This window comes from Pteropus vampyrus, unplaced genomic scaffold, assembly GCF_000151845.1.
Source record: "Pteropus vampyrus isolate Shadow unplaced genomic scaffold, Pvam_2.0 Scaffold1, whole genome shotgun sequence".
Classification (NCBI taxonomy): domain Eukaryota; kingdom Metazoa; phylum Chordata; class Mammalia; order Chiroptera; family Pteropodidae; genus Pteropus; species Pteropus vampyrus.
In genome coordinates, this window is record NW_011888782.1 from 6,679,880 (window position 1) to 6,699,334 (window position 19,455).

The window sequence follows — 19,455 nt, forward strand, 5'->3', positions numbered from 1 at the left end:
AAAAAGTATCCTGATTGGTATAGGATAGATAGATTCTTCCAGATTAATTGTTGAATGTTTAGAGAGAGGGATTGACTTTCTCAAACTTTCTTCTTTACAGTGTTTCGCACTTAGACATTTCATCGTATTAATTGAACATATTATTGCAATCAGCTAAAACAATATGCTAAACCAAAATTCATGCTAAGTGTACTGCAAATTACATACAGACTTAGATTTAACTTTGCTTTGAGTTAAACTTTTTATTTATTTGAAATCATACATTCTAAAAATGTAAATGTATGCAGATAAATCTATGTCATAGAAAAGAACCTGATTACTTCTATTTCTAACCCTTCTACTTTTCTTTATTATTTCTTTTCTCTTTTCAGAACATGAGGAAAACAGGGCAATGTGACTAGTTTACTGTAGAAGATTTTATACTATGAAATACATACTATCGTAGAAAGAACACTGATTTAGAAAGGGGAAACTTGGCAAGTTGTATAATCTTGTGTAGGCCTATAATATCCTCTCAGGCTCGGGCTTAAACACGATTATATGACATGTTTCTGTATCATTAGTCACATCACAGAAATCCTCCTGATTTCATCAATAGCTAATCAGAGCTTCTAGTCATGTGATGTTAGTAAATATTATTCTACATAAATTCTAGATTAGGAGAGTATGATATAAATATAGTTCTTATGGGTATTATGATGATAAAAATTATTTCTCCTAGGTTTTATGCAGTAGTTAAAGTAACTCAAAGAGTTTGCTCCTTTACTGCTTTTAAGGGCCATAAAATTGAAACTGTGGAATAACTGGGTGAGATGTTCCTCAAGACCCCTCTCATCTCCATCTTCCTATGAAAAGACACAAGGCTCTTGCCTGAAATAATCCTTTTGTAGTACCTTGTATAGTCAAAATGGGGCCTCTTTCCTCTTGTTCTAAATACCTATTTTTTGGGAATTGGATGAGTTTTGTGTCCAGGTTTTCCTGAAGACACTTTTTTTGCCAAAACAGCCCTTGGCTACTTAGACTTCATGAGGCCATGCTGGCCTGTGAGCTGTTCTAGGAGTCCAGGGATATGAGTGGTTGTCTTTAAAGGAGAACACATAGGTAGTTAAGGCCATCAACTATAAGTCCTACTAAGGATCTTTATTTTTCATTTAGTGGTGGGTGAGTCCTCCTGTCAAGGCATATAATCGGAAAGGGATTTGGAATTATTTACGATTGTCTGTGGACAGCTTTCCTCTATTTCATAATTTTATTTTGGGCAGGACAGCTTGCTAACTGTGATATAGTAAAATGATTTCAAGAATTACTGGCTTAAGTCCCATTTCTACCACTAGCTAACAGTGTGACCTTAGGTCAGGCATTTTGCCTCTCATAATTGCAATTTCTCTCAATACAGTATAAAATAATTAGACTCAATAATTTCTTAGGCTTCTTTCATTGCAAGGATATATAATTCCATAATCATACTACATGACAGGAAGTCTTATAGTGTACTGGGTCACAAAGTTTGTTTATAGATGGTGGATTGAAGACCTTACTTTCCAGATCTTTCATCTGAGCTCAACAGAGGAAGAGAATCCTCAATGTGTTTGCCACATGTGGTATTACCAGTCAGAAAATCAATCAAACAAACAAAAACTCCCAATTTGGCCTAAATTCTTGATATTGAAGTTCACATTCTTTTTTTCTCATGCTCTCACAAATTCAATTGGCAAAACCTAGTAAATACATTTTCTGTAGCTAAGAACTTCCTAAGCAGTGTCATGCATAAGATTGTAAATGGTCATATGAAGTTTCCAAAGTTCCCTAATTAACTAATGATTCTATTTTGGGAGGAGAAAGACAAAAATAGACTTTAGTATCCATGCCAAATTTAGTGGGAATTTGCATTTCAATGACAGTTTTTAAAAATGATTTGATTCTTATAAACCCGACATTTTATGGAGTGTTTTGATGATACATAATGGTGAAATGAATTGAATTGGGAAATATTTGAACTTCAAAGGTAATTGCTGATGTGCCTTTTTTCCCCCTTTAAGCCACCTGCATAATAATCCTATGATCAATTAAGCAAAGTTTAATTTTTAAAAGTTTTAGTAAAGCAGGGTCATTATATTTTCTTCTTCTCTAGTAAGTTATTTCTCAAATAGGAATATATTTGGGGAAATAGTTCAGATTTTCATCCTCATTTGCTCTTGCTCATTTGGTCTAGATTAGGGAGCAGCAAACTTTTTCTGTAGAAGATCTGATTGTAACTATTTCAGGCTTTGTGGGCCATAAAGTATCTGTCAAAACTCCCACTGTAACAGAAAAGCAGCCACAGACAATACATAAACAAATGAGTGTGGTTGTGCTCCAATAAAACTTTATTTACAAAAACAGATGACTGGTTGGTGGGTCAGGGTTTGCAGATTCCTGGTCTAAATAATTAATTAGTTCCTCCCTCAACCTCTTCTGACACTAGATCATTTTACACTGGAAATAGCATTAGAATAGGAGATCTGTATACTTGGCTCCCACTTATGGCTCTTTTAAAAACTAGACATAATACTCTGGAAAGTCTCATTGACATGGGTCTTATTTCAGTCATTATATTCAGCACTTAACAGGTGTTAGATAAGAGCTCATAAGATTGTTCTTGTTGTGCTTTATATCACATATAATAGTTTAACTATCAGGTTACAGGAACTTCTGCAACCTTAAGAAGTGTAGATCAGCTTAGGACTCAGATCAATAGGATCATGTTTCTGGTCTGGAGGAGAAGGAAGAAAGAAAAAAACCTCCTCATATGGTCCTGGAAGTGGTCATGTTCTAGAATCATAACAGAATTGACTGTTAAAACTGAGCAATGAGGTGTAAGCACCAGGAATGGTAAAGAAAATGTTGTTTCAGTTTACCTCTTCAAGAGGTAAGATAGGGAGAATCAGGTCTGTGCATGGAGACCCTAGAGTCAATGGGAAGAGTATTAGGAACTCAATAAACTGATAGATACAACCAAGATAATTAGAAATGGAAACCTTGCCTGCACTCTCCATGAAAGCTCTATAAACCCTGGTCAGCTTCTGTCTTATTCAAGAGTCTCTTTCAATGAACTGAAGATATTTTTTGCCAGTTCTTGCCTCATAAAGGCACCTATGCACTTCTGAAAACTAACACATGGTGAAGAGGCAGAAACATAAAATATTGATATGCAGAGATCATTTGGGGATTTATTTTGATGACTAAAAAAGAATATTTGATAATAGTTGATTGGTAGTCTGCCACTATATTCACCTATCTGGAATGCTTTAGTATGTCTCGAAATAGTTTTCCATGCACTTAAAATATGTTCCCTGACTTATATGAACTATCTTTATGGTCTTAATTTAATTAGTAAGTCACAGAATTAAGGCTAGAGATCCAAGATCTTTTATTTTAGATTTTACTGAGATTATTACATATTCACAATTTGGATTCAAGTGAATGGGATGCTATCATTTTTCTATTAAAAAAAAGTCAGGAGAATATCTTGTAGTTGTCAGTAGGTATGTAAGAATTTCTTCAAAAGAAAATCTCTAAAGTTGTCAAAAGTTTAGATCATTGTTTGATGAGATGATGGGCATGACTGAAGAAGTGTTCAAGTTGAGAGTTGGCTCTCCCAAATTGAACATTTAATGTTACCCTGATTATTAATATCTGATCCAAATATTTTTTAAAAAATTATTTATTGATTTCAAGTCATTTTACTTCTGTGCAACTCTATTTCTTATTTTGAAAGAAGAAAACTAAAATTTCTTCAGTAGTTTATTTTCTATTATTGGTTGAATCATTTTACAATTGAATTATATAAGAAAGTTAAAGTTCATGTAAAATTGGTAAATATGGGTGGTTTTATCAAATTTGGCATTATTGATATTTCTGAGCCTGATAATTCTTTGTTGTGGATGGCTGTCCTCTACATTGTAGGATTTTAGCAGCATCCATGATCTCTAACCACTAGATTCCAGTAGCACCTACACCCCAGTTTTGATAATCCAGACTGTCTGTAGACATTGTCGAAATCTTACCTGGTTGGGAGGCAGGCATTGGTATAATGCAACAGAGCCATCGCCATATAACATACAGCATTAAGGAATAGAAAAGGAATTATATTAATAAGTGTCTTTTAATAGTTAAATTTTGTCGTTGAAGTAAATTCATTTGTGTTATTCAGTATTTGTGAAGTGGCAAATTATTATGCGAATCTTTCTAAGGAAACTCATCATTTAGAAATAAAACAATCTTCCATTAAGGGCTCTCTGTGCTCTTCCAGCTCTTTCATATCATGTTGTCAAAATCTTGCTATCATTGTAATAAGAGGATTATATAAGAGGACTCTGTTCTTCAACCAAAGATTGCATGCAGAGTAGCAATGATAGAGTTACCTCTCAGAAGGGAAAGTGAATTGGACCTTATCTTGGACCTTCACCTCTGTGAACTAGCTGGATCACCTTCAAACCTCCCAGCACACCTTTTGTCTGGATAAATCAAACTCCTTACTTTCACTTAAGGTCAAGAAATGTGAATTATTTATCTTTGTCTTCCCAGCTCAGTAGCTGGCACAAGATAAATAGATCCTTTAAAATAGGATGAATAGGTTGAATCTATTTGTTGATCTTGTAGACAAAGAGTTGGCATATGTTTTCAACATCTTCTGTTTTTTATTTTTCTCCTTTATCCTTATACTTTCTTTCCTGGCTAGTTCTTGCTGGCCTGAATTCTTCACAGATGTCCTATTCTATTTCTTCACTGAATTAGAGGATAGCCAATACTTTGTTGCTTTACCTTCTATAAACCTAAGAAGAACCTAGAACAAAAAAGCATTAAGGAATTTTAATGTATGACTCTGGGAAATACCAATGAGAAAAATAATCAGCACCAACTGTCATTGTGATAAAATTGTTACTGCTGCAAATTATTAATGCTAATCTTTTTTTACTTTTTTTTTAATACTTTTAATTGATTTCTACATTAGAATTCTTATAAGCTTGCTTCCAGTCTTAAGTAATTTTTTATGTATTCTGTAACTCTAAAATGTGGGCCAATTTTCTATAAAACGTAATTATTTTTCAAAGTCAATTAACAAAACTTTTTTTTTTTAATTTTGGATTGTCAGTCTTTAAGGAAAAAGTGCCCATAAAGTATGAGAAGCTAAATGATAAAGGCAAAGGGCAAAGACTTTGGAAATGGGTAGAAGTAGGTACTGCGATGCTGCCTCTTATAAGCTACAAGGATTTAGACAAGTTATTTAAACCTACTGAGCTTTAGTATCATTATCTTTAAAATGGGCTGATGCCTACTTCAGAGTTTCCTTATGAGAGTTGTTTTTAGGGCCACATCATCCATGAAAGTTTCCAGAGCCTCTCTTATTCGATGTCTTGATAAATGTTGTAGAAAAAAATATATATAAATAGAAACTAATAGCAATAATTAGGGACAGTTGAGTGATTGCAATTTTTGAGAGGACAAAATTGAAGAAAACACATTATCTTGCTTGATTTATGCATTATTTTGTGTGATTAGAATTTGCATAAGAAAACTCCTAACCAATATGTGACTAAGCATTAAAAAATAAATAACAGAATTCTGTTTCTATCTTATTATACTTGTTATATTTATAGAATTATAGAATATGCAGGGACATTTTTTCTTTTAGTGTGTATTACTAGAAAATTTTTTTCATTTAGGTCCTTAATAAATATTATCAGAACTATGTCCTGAAAGAGTAAATAACTGGAAATCAGTTCTTACCAATTCATTAGCGTTTTTCTGACTAAACACCATTTGTTTTTGGTCCTTCTGCCTCTAAAATCCTCCTTCAGTACACACTTCATTGTGAATCCAAGAGCAAAAATCAGATCATATCTTCCCTTTCTAAATTACCCCCAATATTTACTTCAAGAGCTAAAATTAAATTCTTCAGGTCGAACCCCAATAAACTGAGCCAAAAGTTTTCTTCCAGTCTGTTTTCTGCTTAACTGGCAACACTCAAATTAACTGAAAAAAATATAGTAAAAAGCAGAAATGCGTGGTCCTATGGCAGATTGGTGTGTTATTTCTGATTTGTATACAGGCAACTCTCTCAGTGAAATTATTGGTGCTCATTAAAAGATAATTACCCCAGTGTTGGTCCAGTTATTTGAATTTATCACTGAAAGACACTATTGTGAATTCAAAGGACTCAAAGAATAACTTATCAAAGCATTTTTATTTCTATAATATTTTCTGAAATTTTTTTTCCACAAGTATAGTTAAGAAGCACAGATTTTTTAAAAATAGAAATGTTTACTCTTCCATTTGCCTCTCCTCTGTTTTAACTGTTTGGTGGATTTTCTGATTTTAAAATCTACATATTTCAGTTTTCAAATGTAGAGAGTGGTCATTTCTAAGATTCACATGGCAGGTGGTTTGCTACCTACATAGATTTATAACCACAAACTTTGCTGTCTTTTAGTGTGCATTAACTTTTTTTTTTATTATGAAAAGTTTTAATCCAAACACAAAAGTAGAAAGGATATTACAATAAAACCCCATGAATCCATTCTTAAGCTAAAAAATTATCAAGATTTAAAAGTGGATAAATATAAATTGATTCAAACAAATACCAAAGTAATTCTTAAGAGTCATTTGTAATTTGATATATTAAGTTATACAAAGGAATTTTATTGCTTCTTATGACTATTTAAACTAACCTTTATCTCCACACCTAGAATCTATTATAATTATTAATACTTTTTAAATTTCTGAATTTTTAATATTTGTCTTAATCTCTCACTTTATTTCCTGCTGTTTTGCTGCTTGGACTTCTCAGACTTTTAAAAAAATATTTTAGATATTTCTGCTTCTCGGTCTCAGAGGAAAGCTACCTGCTCCTGTGATAATCTCGTGGCATTATTCCAATTTCTTCTAATTCAATAAAAGGTCTATTCAAAGGAAATTGAAGTCCTGCATTTGAATTCTAAAACAACTCTCGTTTTCTCTTTTTAGTCAGTTCTTGCATCAAGGCTCCTCTCAAACTTTCCCCAGTGACTTAGATTCCTCACGTGTAACTTGAAGTGACTATGTAATAGCATGAATAAAGAACCCGATCAAGTAATGCTACCAACAGTTAATAACTGACCTGCTTCTCTCTCTGTACTAAGTTATGAGTAGCAAGCTTTTAAAACCATATAATAATACATCTTCCAGACCAGAAATTGTGTAAAGCTTAAACACCTGCTGCTTTATCCGATATATTTTTCTACTAAGTGTACTTTTTTCTAGTTTGGACAAAGTAGAACTAATATTACTCTCTTATTTTGACTCAAGAATACCTATTTAGTAATTTCTATTTTCTTGAAATGACAGTTCTTTTATTGAATAAAATGTCATTTTCGAGCTCATTTTATAAGAAAGAAACATAGAAATGGGGCTTTTTGACCTAGTACATTACCTGGTAACTTTTTCCTGTCCCACGTTCACACATTTCCATCCCTACAACACTTCCTCCAAACCCTGGGAAACTAAGGATCCCAAATAAAAACCACAATTCCTCAAGGACTGGATATTTGATAATATTAAAAAATATGGTTATATATTTATCTAAGATATGTACTGATTCTGTTTTAAAAACTTTTTATCATATATGTATACATGTATGTAGATAGATGATAGATGATAGATAGATGATAGATGATAAATGATAGATAGGTAGATAGATAGATAGATAGATAGATAGATAGATAGATAGATAGATGTGATGCCTTGAATTTTCCTCAAAAGAAACTGAAGGAGTGAAGTAGGTGAAACTAAACAACACTGTACATATATTCATACTTCTTGAAGCCGGATGATGAGTGTACCAGAGACAGAGTTCTACAGAGAAACAGAACTGGTGAGAGATATATATCATATTTATGTATCTGTATTTATGTATCTATCTAGCTATATAAAATCTCATGATTTAGATGTTCAAGATCTGTACCAACCAGAAATCAAACTGCACACTTTTGATTTGTCTGTTTTTCTCTGGGTATGTGTTATGCTCATTAAAATGTTGACTTCAACATGTAAATAAATAAGTAAACAAAATAATCATATCAGAAACAATATAAAACATAGATGACTGTAAAATATAGACTGTCTTATGCACAGCATTCTTTTGATTTTTTTTCTGAAAAAAGACTAAAAAATATGAGAGAAAAATAATGGTGACAATAATTATTTTATTAACATAGCACATAGCCAAATTTCTAATAATTAATAAATATTTAAATACATAATACCATACAAAATATATAATGGGGAAGTATTTTTCTTACTTTATTCATTTGTTCATTAAAAAAATTAAATATCTGTTATAGGCCAGGCTCTATTTTAAATATTGGTAATATAACAATAAGTCATATATATCATGAAATATGTGAGTGACAGACATCAAAACACACACATTTACTTCGTAGATGTGATTTGTACACTTTCATGATAAATATTTTGGCACATGACAGCAAAGTGTCATATTCTAACAAGATTAGTTCATTATAACAATTTTATAAAGATAGAAGTAATATACTTTCAGGAAGGACTCTTTTTTGCAAATTGACACAATTCTTGGGATGAGCCAGAATCCCTGAGCATGAAAAACCAGCTCCAGGCTTTTATGCAGCTTAGATTCTCAAGTGTTGAAAGCAATGAAAAGACCTCAAATGCCATACTCAAAATTCAGTAAAAACAAACCAGTACTTAGACATAACCTGAAAACTATTTTTTGACTCCTTATTTTGAAATAGTTGTAGATATACAGGAATTTGCAAGGATAGTAAAGAAAGAGTGGTCTCAGTTGTTCCCAATAGTCACAGCTTACATAATTATGTATAATTTCAAACCAGGAAATTGACATTAGTACAATATGTATATATAGTTCTATGCTATTTTATCACGGGTAGATTGTGTGACTAACATCATAATCAAGATATACAACTATTTTATCACCACAAATGTTTTCCCCTTACTACCCTTATATAGTCATACCTACCCCCTACCTTCCTCCATCACTAACCCCTGACTACTGATAATCTGTCCATCTCGAACAATTAGAAAATGTTATATAAATAGGATCATGTAGTACGTAACCTTTTGAGATAAAGCCCTGGAGAGCCATCCAAGTTGCTGCATATGTCAGTAGTTTGATCCTTTTTATTACTGCGTCATATCCTGTTATATGGATATACCACTATTTATTTAACCATCACTGATTGAAAGACTTTTGGTTATTTACAAAACTTTTCCAGTTCTTGGCTATTACAAATAAAGCTGCTATGAACAATTGTGCATAGGTTTTTGTGTGAACATAAGTTTCCAATGATCTTGGATAATTGCCCAGGATTACAATTGCTGGTTTGTATGGTTAAGTATATATTTAGCTTTGTTTTTTAATTTTCAAGAGATTGTTGAATATTTTCCAGAGTGACTGTATCACATTACATTTTCATTAGCAATGTATGAAATATCCAGTTTCTCCACATCTTACCAGCATTTGGTATTGTCATTATTTTTCGTTTTTGCTATTCTAGTAGATATGTAGTGATATCTCATTGTCGTCTCAACTTGCATTTCCCTAATAGCTAGTGATGTTGAAAATGACACCTTATCATGTGATTTTTTGATATTCTTATATCCTCTTTAGTGAAATGTCTCATGTGTTTTGCTCATTTTCTAATTGGATTCTTTAGTTTTATTAATGTTGAGTTTTGAGAGTTCTTTATATATTCTAGATAATACGAGTCCTTTATCAGTGATTTGGAAATAATTTCTCCCAGTCTGTAATTTCTGCTATAAATGTATTAATTTTGAAGATAACATAGATTATTAAAATTCTACAATGACAACAGCAATTGTTTTGAACCAAGACCAACAAAAGATTTTTTGGGGAAGGGGAATATTTTGTCATTGAAATTACTTAAACTTCCAGTGCCTGGTGACAAAACTCACCAAATATATGTGGTTGAATTTATTATTGTGTTTTACATTTTCTGTAGACATCACTTCTCCTTATTGCCTACACTTGATTTGGACTGCTCCCACTCCCCTGTCCTGGTATTTCACTGCTCTAATAGACCCAGAGGTTAGCAGGCTTTTGTTACCCTCTCAGGGTAACAAAATTCACAATAGAGGACTGTACAATTCATTACATGGAAAATCATAAAATGTATACCTCATATGTGTCTCTTGAAAAAAACTACTTGAAGATGTATTACAGCCAATAGAAATGATTCGAAATTATAATGTAAGTATGTGCAAGTTATAAATTTGTGGGGTTTTTTAACCAGTTTGGACCAGTTATATATTCATTCAGGATTTTTTTTGTTTATGGAGTAAACCAGGCCCTGTAACAATTCATTACATTATTCTTCTTTCATTTCTAGTCATCGCTATGTATCAGTAAATTTTTTCTTTCTGGGAAGCATCTTTTATCCCACATTTCAGAAGGTAATCCTGAATTACAGAGCACCAATTAAATACCAACTAGTTACGTTTATTCTGACCTTGTGGACAGTGGTTAAGCTGTAATACTGCTGATGTCAGTCAGGATCTCTGGAAAGCAGCTTGGAGACAGAGACTGAAAATAGTTTATTAGGGACTCCTCTTAGGAACGATGCTTAGGAATAAAAGGAGAAGGAAGGGTTGAATAGAAGGAGAAGTTGGGTGGCAATGCAGTTGCAAGATACATTGCTGACTCTCAGGTACATCACTGGCTAAAAATGGTGGCCTTTGAAGTTCAAGAGGGAGGCTTCCCACTCCCATATGGACCAGTCATTGCATGCAGACTGTTCTAGGAAAGACGTATCGCCTTAGTCAAGATCACTTTCTTCTCCCGAGGGCAATTCCAGAGTGGACTGAGGGCAGAGAGGTAAAGGCAACTGCAATCTTAAGCCTTTTAATTCTAAGGGAGCATCTGGGCAGTGTAGCACAACGTGCGTTACAACTCTGCTAGTACAATCATTTAGGCTCTTCATTTCCCATTACAACAGCAAGTCTTAATTAGTAGTTTATTAGTGGCAAATGACCATTTGCATCGCAGACCTTTAAAAAATGATTATAAATATAAATTCATATTGAATAAACTGCATTATAGACATTTTTCCTTAATTAAATAAAGCTAAAAGTCCAGTCCCACGTTCATTGGCAGATATTTCCCCATCGATCCTCTTTATATTTAGGTTCAGTGATTACACTTAGGTTCAGTGATTATTCCTTAACTTATATTTAAGATTAGTTTACATAATTTGAGTTCAGTGATATTAAAAAAAAAGCCTAGAACAAAATAAAAAATTCACCAAAATGTTAAATTATTTCTGGAAGGTGATATTATGAAAGATATTCATTTTCTGCCTTGTGATGTTTTACATTTCTGAATTTTGTAAAATGTACATGTATTATTTTTTAATATCCAAGAACAAATGTTTGTGTACTGTATAATTGCAACTGAGTTTATGAAAAATAAATGCAGTAAATATTTAGAAGAAAAAGCATAAAACCCTTGATGTTGAAAACAACCAGGCATTCTTTGCTTTTTAATTTTTCTGTATTTTCCAAACTTTACATAATGAATTTGCACTTCTTTTCCTTTTTTGAAAATTTTGACCTTTTACAAATTTCAAAAACTGTGAAGCTTTTGTCACTCTTTAAATGTTTTCTCTTGGTTACTGATAGATATTATCTATTAAGTAAAGATTTGTTCTTTTGCTTGCTTATTATGAAGTTTTGAAGAAAAACAATATTTATTGTTATGGTTAAACAAATAAGTGTTTATTGAGATGATAAAAGCCTTTCCTTCTTTATAAATCTGATGAATTATACAAAGATTCCCTAAGATGGACTTATTCTTGGTATAAATACTATATGAGTATGGTACATTTTCTTTTAATACACTTTTATATTCAGTTTACTGATGTTTTATTTAGGATCTTTGGATCTGTATTTAAATTATCTTTTTGTATTATACTCATCCAGTTTTGGTATCAGAGTTTTTTAGACTTGTAGACGTAATACAGAAATTTTCAGGCTTTTTTATTCTCTGAAGCTTTAAAAGAAGTATTTGTTCCTTTAAGGCTTAATAACACTGACCTTTAAAACCATCTGAAATGGCTTTAGTGTGGAGTGATAAGCAGTGTGGGTGATATGGTCTTTTTCTCAACTTCTTTCCAGTTATTGGTCTATTCAAGGTTATTACTAAGTTTGGGGCCTATTATGGTAATTGGCTGCCTCTCCCCAACATATTCATTTAATCTAGAAGACTATGCTTATATAATTTTGTACAAAGTACTTCAAAATTTTTAAAGTCTTCTAAATTCATAGTACTTTTAAAAATCCTTAATATTATTTGTTTCACTTTTTTCCTTGAATATAATAATTGCCAGAAGTTTGTTTTCTCATCCTTTAGTTTTATTAATCATATTTCTTAAACTTTGCTTTTTATGTCAGTTATTTCTACTTCCATTTCTATAATCTTCTAGTTTACTCTGATTTGACTTTCTTTTTATAAATTATTATATTTATTTTGTGACTTGGAAAGTTCCACATATTTTACATTTTAGATATCTGTTTTGTTTTATTTATTGGATATTTATATATGATATCTTTTATAAAACATTCACTTTAAGTATAAATTTTCCTCTGATCAATTTTTTATCACATCCATTGGGGTAGGATTTTAAATATTCTTAGTAACATTATTTCTTTTTAAAAATAATATTCATTTATTTCCAGAAGTCTATAAGTTTATTTTTTTAATCGAGAGTTATATAAAAATTTGAAAAATTTAAATGCCAAGAGTTTAAAGTAGATGGCAGATTTTTTCACCCATATGACTTTTATTTTTTAGAATTTTTTTGAAATTGTTTTTGCAAAACAAAATCAACTCTTGTGACTGTTCCATGAGCATGTGAAAAGAATGAGCATTCTATGTTGGACAGAACCACAGATATACGTCCATCAATTATAAATGATAAATAATATTAAAATTCTCTACAATTTTATTAATTTATTGCCATCATGATCTACCAATTTCTGAGACAGTTTAAATTATTTCACTGTGATTTCAGTTTTTTAAATTTTGAGTTTCTACCGATTTTTGTTTTCAAGACTATACAACTTGGAACATAAAAATTTATAAATTTTATATTTTCTTGTATTTTTTTTTAATAAGAGCTTTTTAAAAAGCCATTTTGAACCAGAAGTCTGAATTAATATTTAAATGGGAACACATGCTCTAATATAAAGATATATGTATTATAAAAGTATTTTACAATGTAAAAGGAGAAGAAGAAAGGAAATAGAACCTAAAATAACAATGGGGTAGGAAGCATTTTTCAGTTTATGTTTCTTTTGATGCAAGAAAAAGAGTGAAGTAGAAGAAAAGACAACAGAGAAAATAATTCCTGTCTAGGAGATAGATCCATTTTGACTCAACAGGATAACACAAAGAAGTAAAAATATCTAAGAGGTGACTGCTTAGTTGTATATAATCTACTACGGAGAAGTGAAAAGAACATGAGATTTCAGGAAAGATCATTAAGAATTCAAATATCAGCCCTCCCACTTTGAATTTTGGCAAATTACACAATTTCTATGACCTTTAGTTTGCTTCTCAATAAGTGGAAAATCTAATACCTAACAAAGTGAGGATTAAGTGAGAACCAAGACAAAGTTCCTAGCCTAATGCGTAGAACACGATGGGGGCGAAGAGAATATTGTTAATACATGATGTTTTGTTGAAAAGTCTTAACTCACTGGAATGTAAACATAACTTTTAATATTTTCCTGGAAATTATACTTGCTCAGTATTGCTCAATAGCTGAAATTGCTTATTTGATTGTCCTACTTAATGACATAGTACCTTCCCCCCTTGTATTTGTTACTCATTTACCTTTTTTGACCTGATGGTAACCTCTAGATCATTGAAATTTTTACCTTCTTCCTATCTGTTAGTTCACTGCTGTTTTCATTTTCTTTCTACCTTAGCTTTCATAGTTCAAAATTTTAAGTCTCTTTCTCATATATTGTAAATTCTTACACCTCTGTATTTTCTCCGTATCCATCTGGCAAAGCTGTAATCCAAAAAGAGCAAACAATACATTTTCTCTGGCCTGCACACAGGTGGTTAAAAAGTGCTGGGATAAAACCTACACTAGGGCAGATGGGAATCCTTCTAAATTTATTATCAGCAGCCTCAAATAGGGCAGTCAAATTCCCCCAACAAATCTATCACTTTCCCTACAGCGCTTGGCAACACATCCTCTATAACAAACGTTTCAAGCATTCTTATTGTCTTCAATCCTCCAGCTCCTACTAATTACCCCTAACTTAGCATTTGACTTCACCTCCAAAGTCATTGAGAAAGAGAGAGAGAGGGAGGGAGGGAGGGAGGAAAGTAGGAAGGAAGGGAAGAAGGAGAAAAGGAAAGGGAGGTAGAGCGGGAGGGAGGGAATCTCTCAGACAGGAGCTATCTCATCTTCTTGCCATCACTCCTATATGTTTACATCCATGTATAATCAACCTTCCCTATCCTTCCTGCTATGAGAGGGATGAGTGCCTCTTCCAATTATGGAGAATCACTCAAAATGAGGTGTGGAGATATTATGACGCCTCTTTTTTGAAATATGCTTTTCCCTTAGATTCTCTGACACCACAATTATCATTTCCCTCCTTTTTGTGTATCTCCTTTTCAAACTTTTTAAAATTTATTATTATTATTATTTATTTTTTATTTTTTTTATTTTTTTGCCTAACAGCCCATTACATTTTGGATGGCCTAGATTTTCTCCTCTCACTTTGGACTCTCTTGCTAGATAATTTCATAATCAATTAAGCGACAAAACCATGAAACTTTACTCTCGAAATGCATTTCACATGTACCAGCTTTGCTCTACCTCTACTGCTACTGCTCTAGTTTAAGCTACTGCCATGGAACTGACCTACTAAAATGGCCTCCTGAGTGATTTCCTAACAACCTCTATTGATTCTTCCTAATCAATTCCCACACTGCAAGTCAATGTGTTGTTTTGAAAACTCTAATTTTATCATATCATTTAAATGCTTAAAACCTTGCTATGGCTTCATGTTCAAGAACTATTAATTATCCTTCAGAACTCATTCATTAACAATAGAACCTTCTCCAGTTTACAACTAAGATTTAATAATGCACATGAGTGCTCAACTAGAGACCAATTTCTCAGTCTCTTTTGTGGCTGAGTGGGGCTATGGTGTGAGTAAAAGCTATGTGTGCAACTTCTGGTTCCGTCACAGAAAGCTTCTTGCCCTCTACTTCCTCTTCCTCCCTCAGGAAGGAGAGCTGCCTTGGACTCACAAATGGAGGCCAATTGTGAAGGATGGCAGAGCTACCCCACCACTGCAGATTGCTAACCTCTGATCTGTTACAGGAAAGGAAAAGAGAGTGAGACAGAAAAATATACACAACCAGAGTGTGTTATTTTCTTATTTAAGCCACTACATATCTGTATTGTAGGGTTTTTGTTAGAGCAGCTTAGGCCATTCCCTAATTAATATTTTTACCATTTCTTAGAGTAAAAATCAAAATTCTTAGTGTGGGCTCAAAAGCCCTAGGTGATCTCTCTAGTTTCTGCCTACCTTCTAGTTTCCTTTTTTACTTCTGTTCCTCCCATTCTCTATGTCCTGATCTCCTGAATTTCTTTGTTCTCCAAAAATACTGAGCTCTTTTCTGCCTGAGGTTCTCCAACCTTTTATTTCTTCTGTCAGAAATGTTTTCCCCTCTGCTGCTTCTCATCTTATCTTATTAACAACTATTTCTCTTTCATATTTTAACCCCGAGTCATTTATCTTAAGTAATTGATGTCCCACATGCATGCGAAAGAGTTTGATCAGGTTCTCCTGTAAAATGGTCATCTTGTTCTTTTTATGTTGCAAAACATTTTTACATTGAAAAATATAATGTAGATTATATATGCAAGATAAAAATATTATTACAAATTTTCATACACCCAAAATCCAGTTTAAGAAATAGAAATACTAATGTCATCTAGTAAGGCACATGGTGGTTCAGCAAGAGACTACAGTTTTCTCTTTTTTTTTCTTTTTTTAAAAAATTTCTTCAGTTATTTTTTATGGTGACATTGGGTAATGAAATCCAATAGGTTTCAGCTATACACTTTAACAGTAAGGCATATATATATTTACACTATGTGTTTATCTCCCATAGTTAGATTTCATTCTGTCACCACATATTTGACCCCCTTTACCCCATCTACCTCCCTCCACCTTCCTCCCCACTACCCTCTGGTGAGACTATATTTTTCAATCTCTTTGTAGCTAGTTGTAGTCACGTGATTATGTGTACTTACACAGCACACATATTTCCCTAAACAATATTATTTAGGGAAATGTTATTTAGTTTTTTGTTAAATGACATTTAGTAAACAGTGTTATTTAGTTTTGCATATGCGTGAAATGTTACCATGTTGTCTGTGTTCTATTTCTTGCTTTTGTGATCAATATTGTTTTTGAGGTATTTCTATGCTAATATTTCATTCATTTGCTATTTATTTCCACCTAAGTCCAGATTAATGGAAATTTTAATATCTTATGTCATAACTATACCACGATTTATGAATTCTTTTGATTACAGACATTTGACTGGTTTCTAGTTACACATAAACACACATGTATATTGTATACATATTTTTTACATTTGTGTATGTGCAAATTATAAATATTGCTGTCATAAATATTTTGCGCATATGTAATTTTTAAAATGAGTTGCTTTCTATTCTATTTGTAATTTTTTTTTTTTTTTTATTCAGAAGTCACCAACCCAGACCATTTTATATTTATTCCTCTGCTTGAGAGATTTTAGATCACCTAAGTGGAAGAATTTTCAATCCCAATCTGGCATGAGGGTTAAATTGTGATGAAAACTTTTTAATGAAAGTTTTTTTGGCTACCATTTAGAGGCAAGACCAAGACAGATATAGTTCTCTGACACTTTACTTTGAGGCACTCTTTTTTAAGACCATAAAGTTGTTGTTTGATTTGGAAAAATCTTAACTATTAATTAGATTACTCCATTGAGGAGGGAATTGGCTTATTGACTGTCATAAACTTCTAATCTGGTCCATTTTATCATTACTATTGTAATTCCACATGGCATTTTGATACTGACTGATAACTGCTTAAGCAGCCTGCTGGTCTTTCCTACTACAATCCTATAGACATTGTCTTAAAATTCTGGCTGTTTTCAAATTTATTTATATTTAAAATTTATTTATATTTAAAATTACATTTTTAGACACAATGCGTGAGTTCTATGCAGACCAAAAATTGAACAAATAGAGATATGATCTTAACTTTTAATAATACAATGAAATGTGCTTTGTTTGGCCATGAGTTTCCAAAAGAGGACCCCCCTGATGTTTACTTTGTTTTCTAATCTTTTTTTAATGATTCAAGTCCATAGTGATATATTTTATTTTAAACTTTCTTTCAAAGTATGAAGCAAACGATGACCAATTAAAAAAACATGTAACATCAGATTAGACATTTGCTGTGAACAAAACATCCTAGATTCCGGTCATTAAAAGCACCCCAGGGTGGACGGGGAATGGGGTTGGTTAAAGTCCTCGAAAGACTTGGAGTCCAAGCTCAGATGGGCAGGACAATGATATGCATTAGTTCATGTGACACTGAATGCCAAGCTGCTTCCTTGAACACTGACTGAAGTCATTAAGGGACTTGGTGCTGTGTGCGGAAGGAATAGCGGTGTTAGACCTATCTGGCTCACATACTGGCTCTGCTCCTTATTAATTGCGTGATCATGTGATGTGATATTAGACCTTTCATTTTCTTGTCAATAAATGGAGAATAATAATACTTACCTCGTGGAGTATTTATGAGGATTAATTGAAAGAATAAATACTGAGGATCTAGAACTGAGCTGGACACACAGTAGCCATCAATAATAGTTATGCAGTTTACCCAACATTGCAACCAAAGCAAATCATTTTTATGAAGGGGAGGAATCAAAAAGCCTTCATACTACAATAAAGTTTTGATGATGAGGCATAGATAAAGAATAGTTTTTAATTTTTATATTTTGTAATCATTCCATTATAGATGCAATTTATTTAGAATAAAAATAAATGTTGACCAAGTGACCAAATAAAGACTAAACGTTTCTTAATGTCATATAATCAATTTATTTATTTATTTTGGACTATAGCCCTTTTGAAAGAAAACAAAATAGCAGATCCTCACATAATTTTGCTGAAATAGAGTCCAATTGGATTAAAGATTTTAAATGTTAAAAATAAAAAGTAAAGACATAAAGATGTTGGTTAAAAAGCATGCATAGATTTTTTTAAAATAATTTTTGAGTGAAGACAGTTTGGCTATGTAGGATATAATATGTAGACACCACAAATGGATAGATTGATAAGTCTGACAACATAAAAGTTTTAAATGTTTATACTGTATAAATAAAATCTGAAGTCAAGTAACAAAATAGAAACACTGTCGGCAGCATATATGACAAGAAAATGGTGATTAGTATGCAAAGAGCTCTTACAAATAAGTAGAAAAGTACCAACTTAACTTCAAAATTGGCAAGGATATGAATAGATTTTATAAAAATAAATGCAAATAGACAATAAATATTTAAATGAATGCTCATCCAGATTCCTAACTTTTAAAGTGTAAATTCAAACAATAATATGACATTTTAAAGCTATAAAAATGTTAGGCAGTGCTCATTTTATATTTCATAATTTTATACATAATTGTGTGTGTGGTAAAGCAGGCACATCTTTTCATTGTTGATGGGAATGTAAATTGCTAGAATGAAATTTGGAACGTGTATACCAAAAATTTAAATGTACGTATTTACTCTTAGTAATTTATTTGCTGAATATGCTGGCACACCAATGCAGACCTATGTGATTAAGAATTTTCATTTCAGGATTGGCTACACAGTTCTTTTTAAATTCTGGATAAATTTAAATGTGCATAATAGGGACATAGTAAAATAAATAAGGCAAGTTATGTCTTTAACATGGTATGCCCTCTGCTATTAAAAAGAATATGAGAACTACGATGTGTATATTTACAATGATTTATAAGTTATTTTGATGGGAAAAAAGTAATATGTAAAGTTTTTATTATAAATTTCCACTTATGCATTGAAAAATAAATGTAAATGTGGATATAGGATGTATATTTGATATTTTTCTAGAAAAATAAAAAAAATTGGGAGTGAAATTAGGGATATGAGTGTGGAATAGCAGGAAAGGAGTAAGATTTTTTATTTAATGCTTTTCTGAAGCTTTTGAAATTTTCTCTATGCTCATGTATGTTTTATTTTAATTTTAAAAAATTAATAGTTAATATGATGATAAAATATAGAAATTGCAAAGGACTAAAATTAAATTA

General features: G+C 32.0%; 1 protein-coding gene across 1 annotated transcript in view; it reads left to right on the forward strand.

Annotated features, from left to right (window-relative positions):
- KCNH8 (potassium voltage-gated channel subfamily H member 8) overlaps positions 1-19,455 on the forward strand; it is a 318,741-nt gene that overhangs the window by 148,220 nt on the left and 151,066 nt on the right. The gene's annotated exons all lie outside the window — the stretch shown is intronic.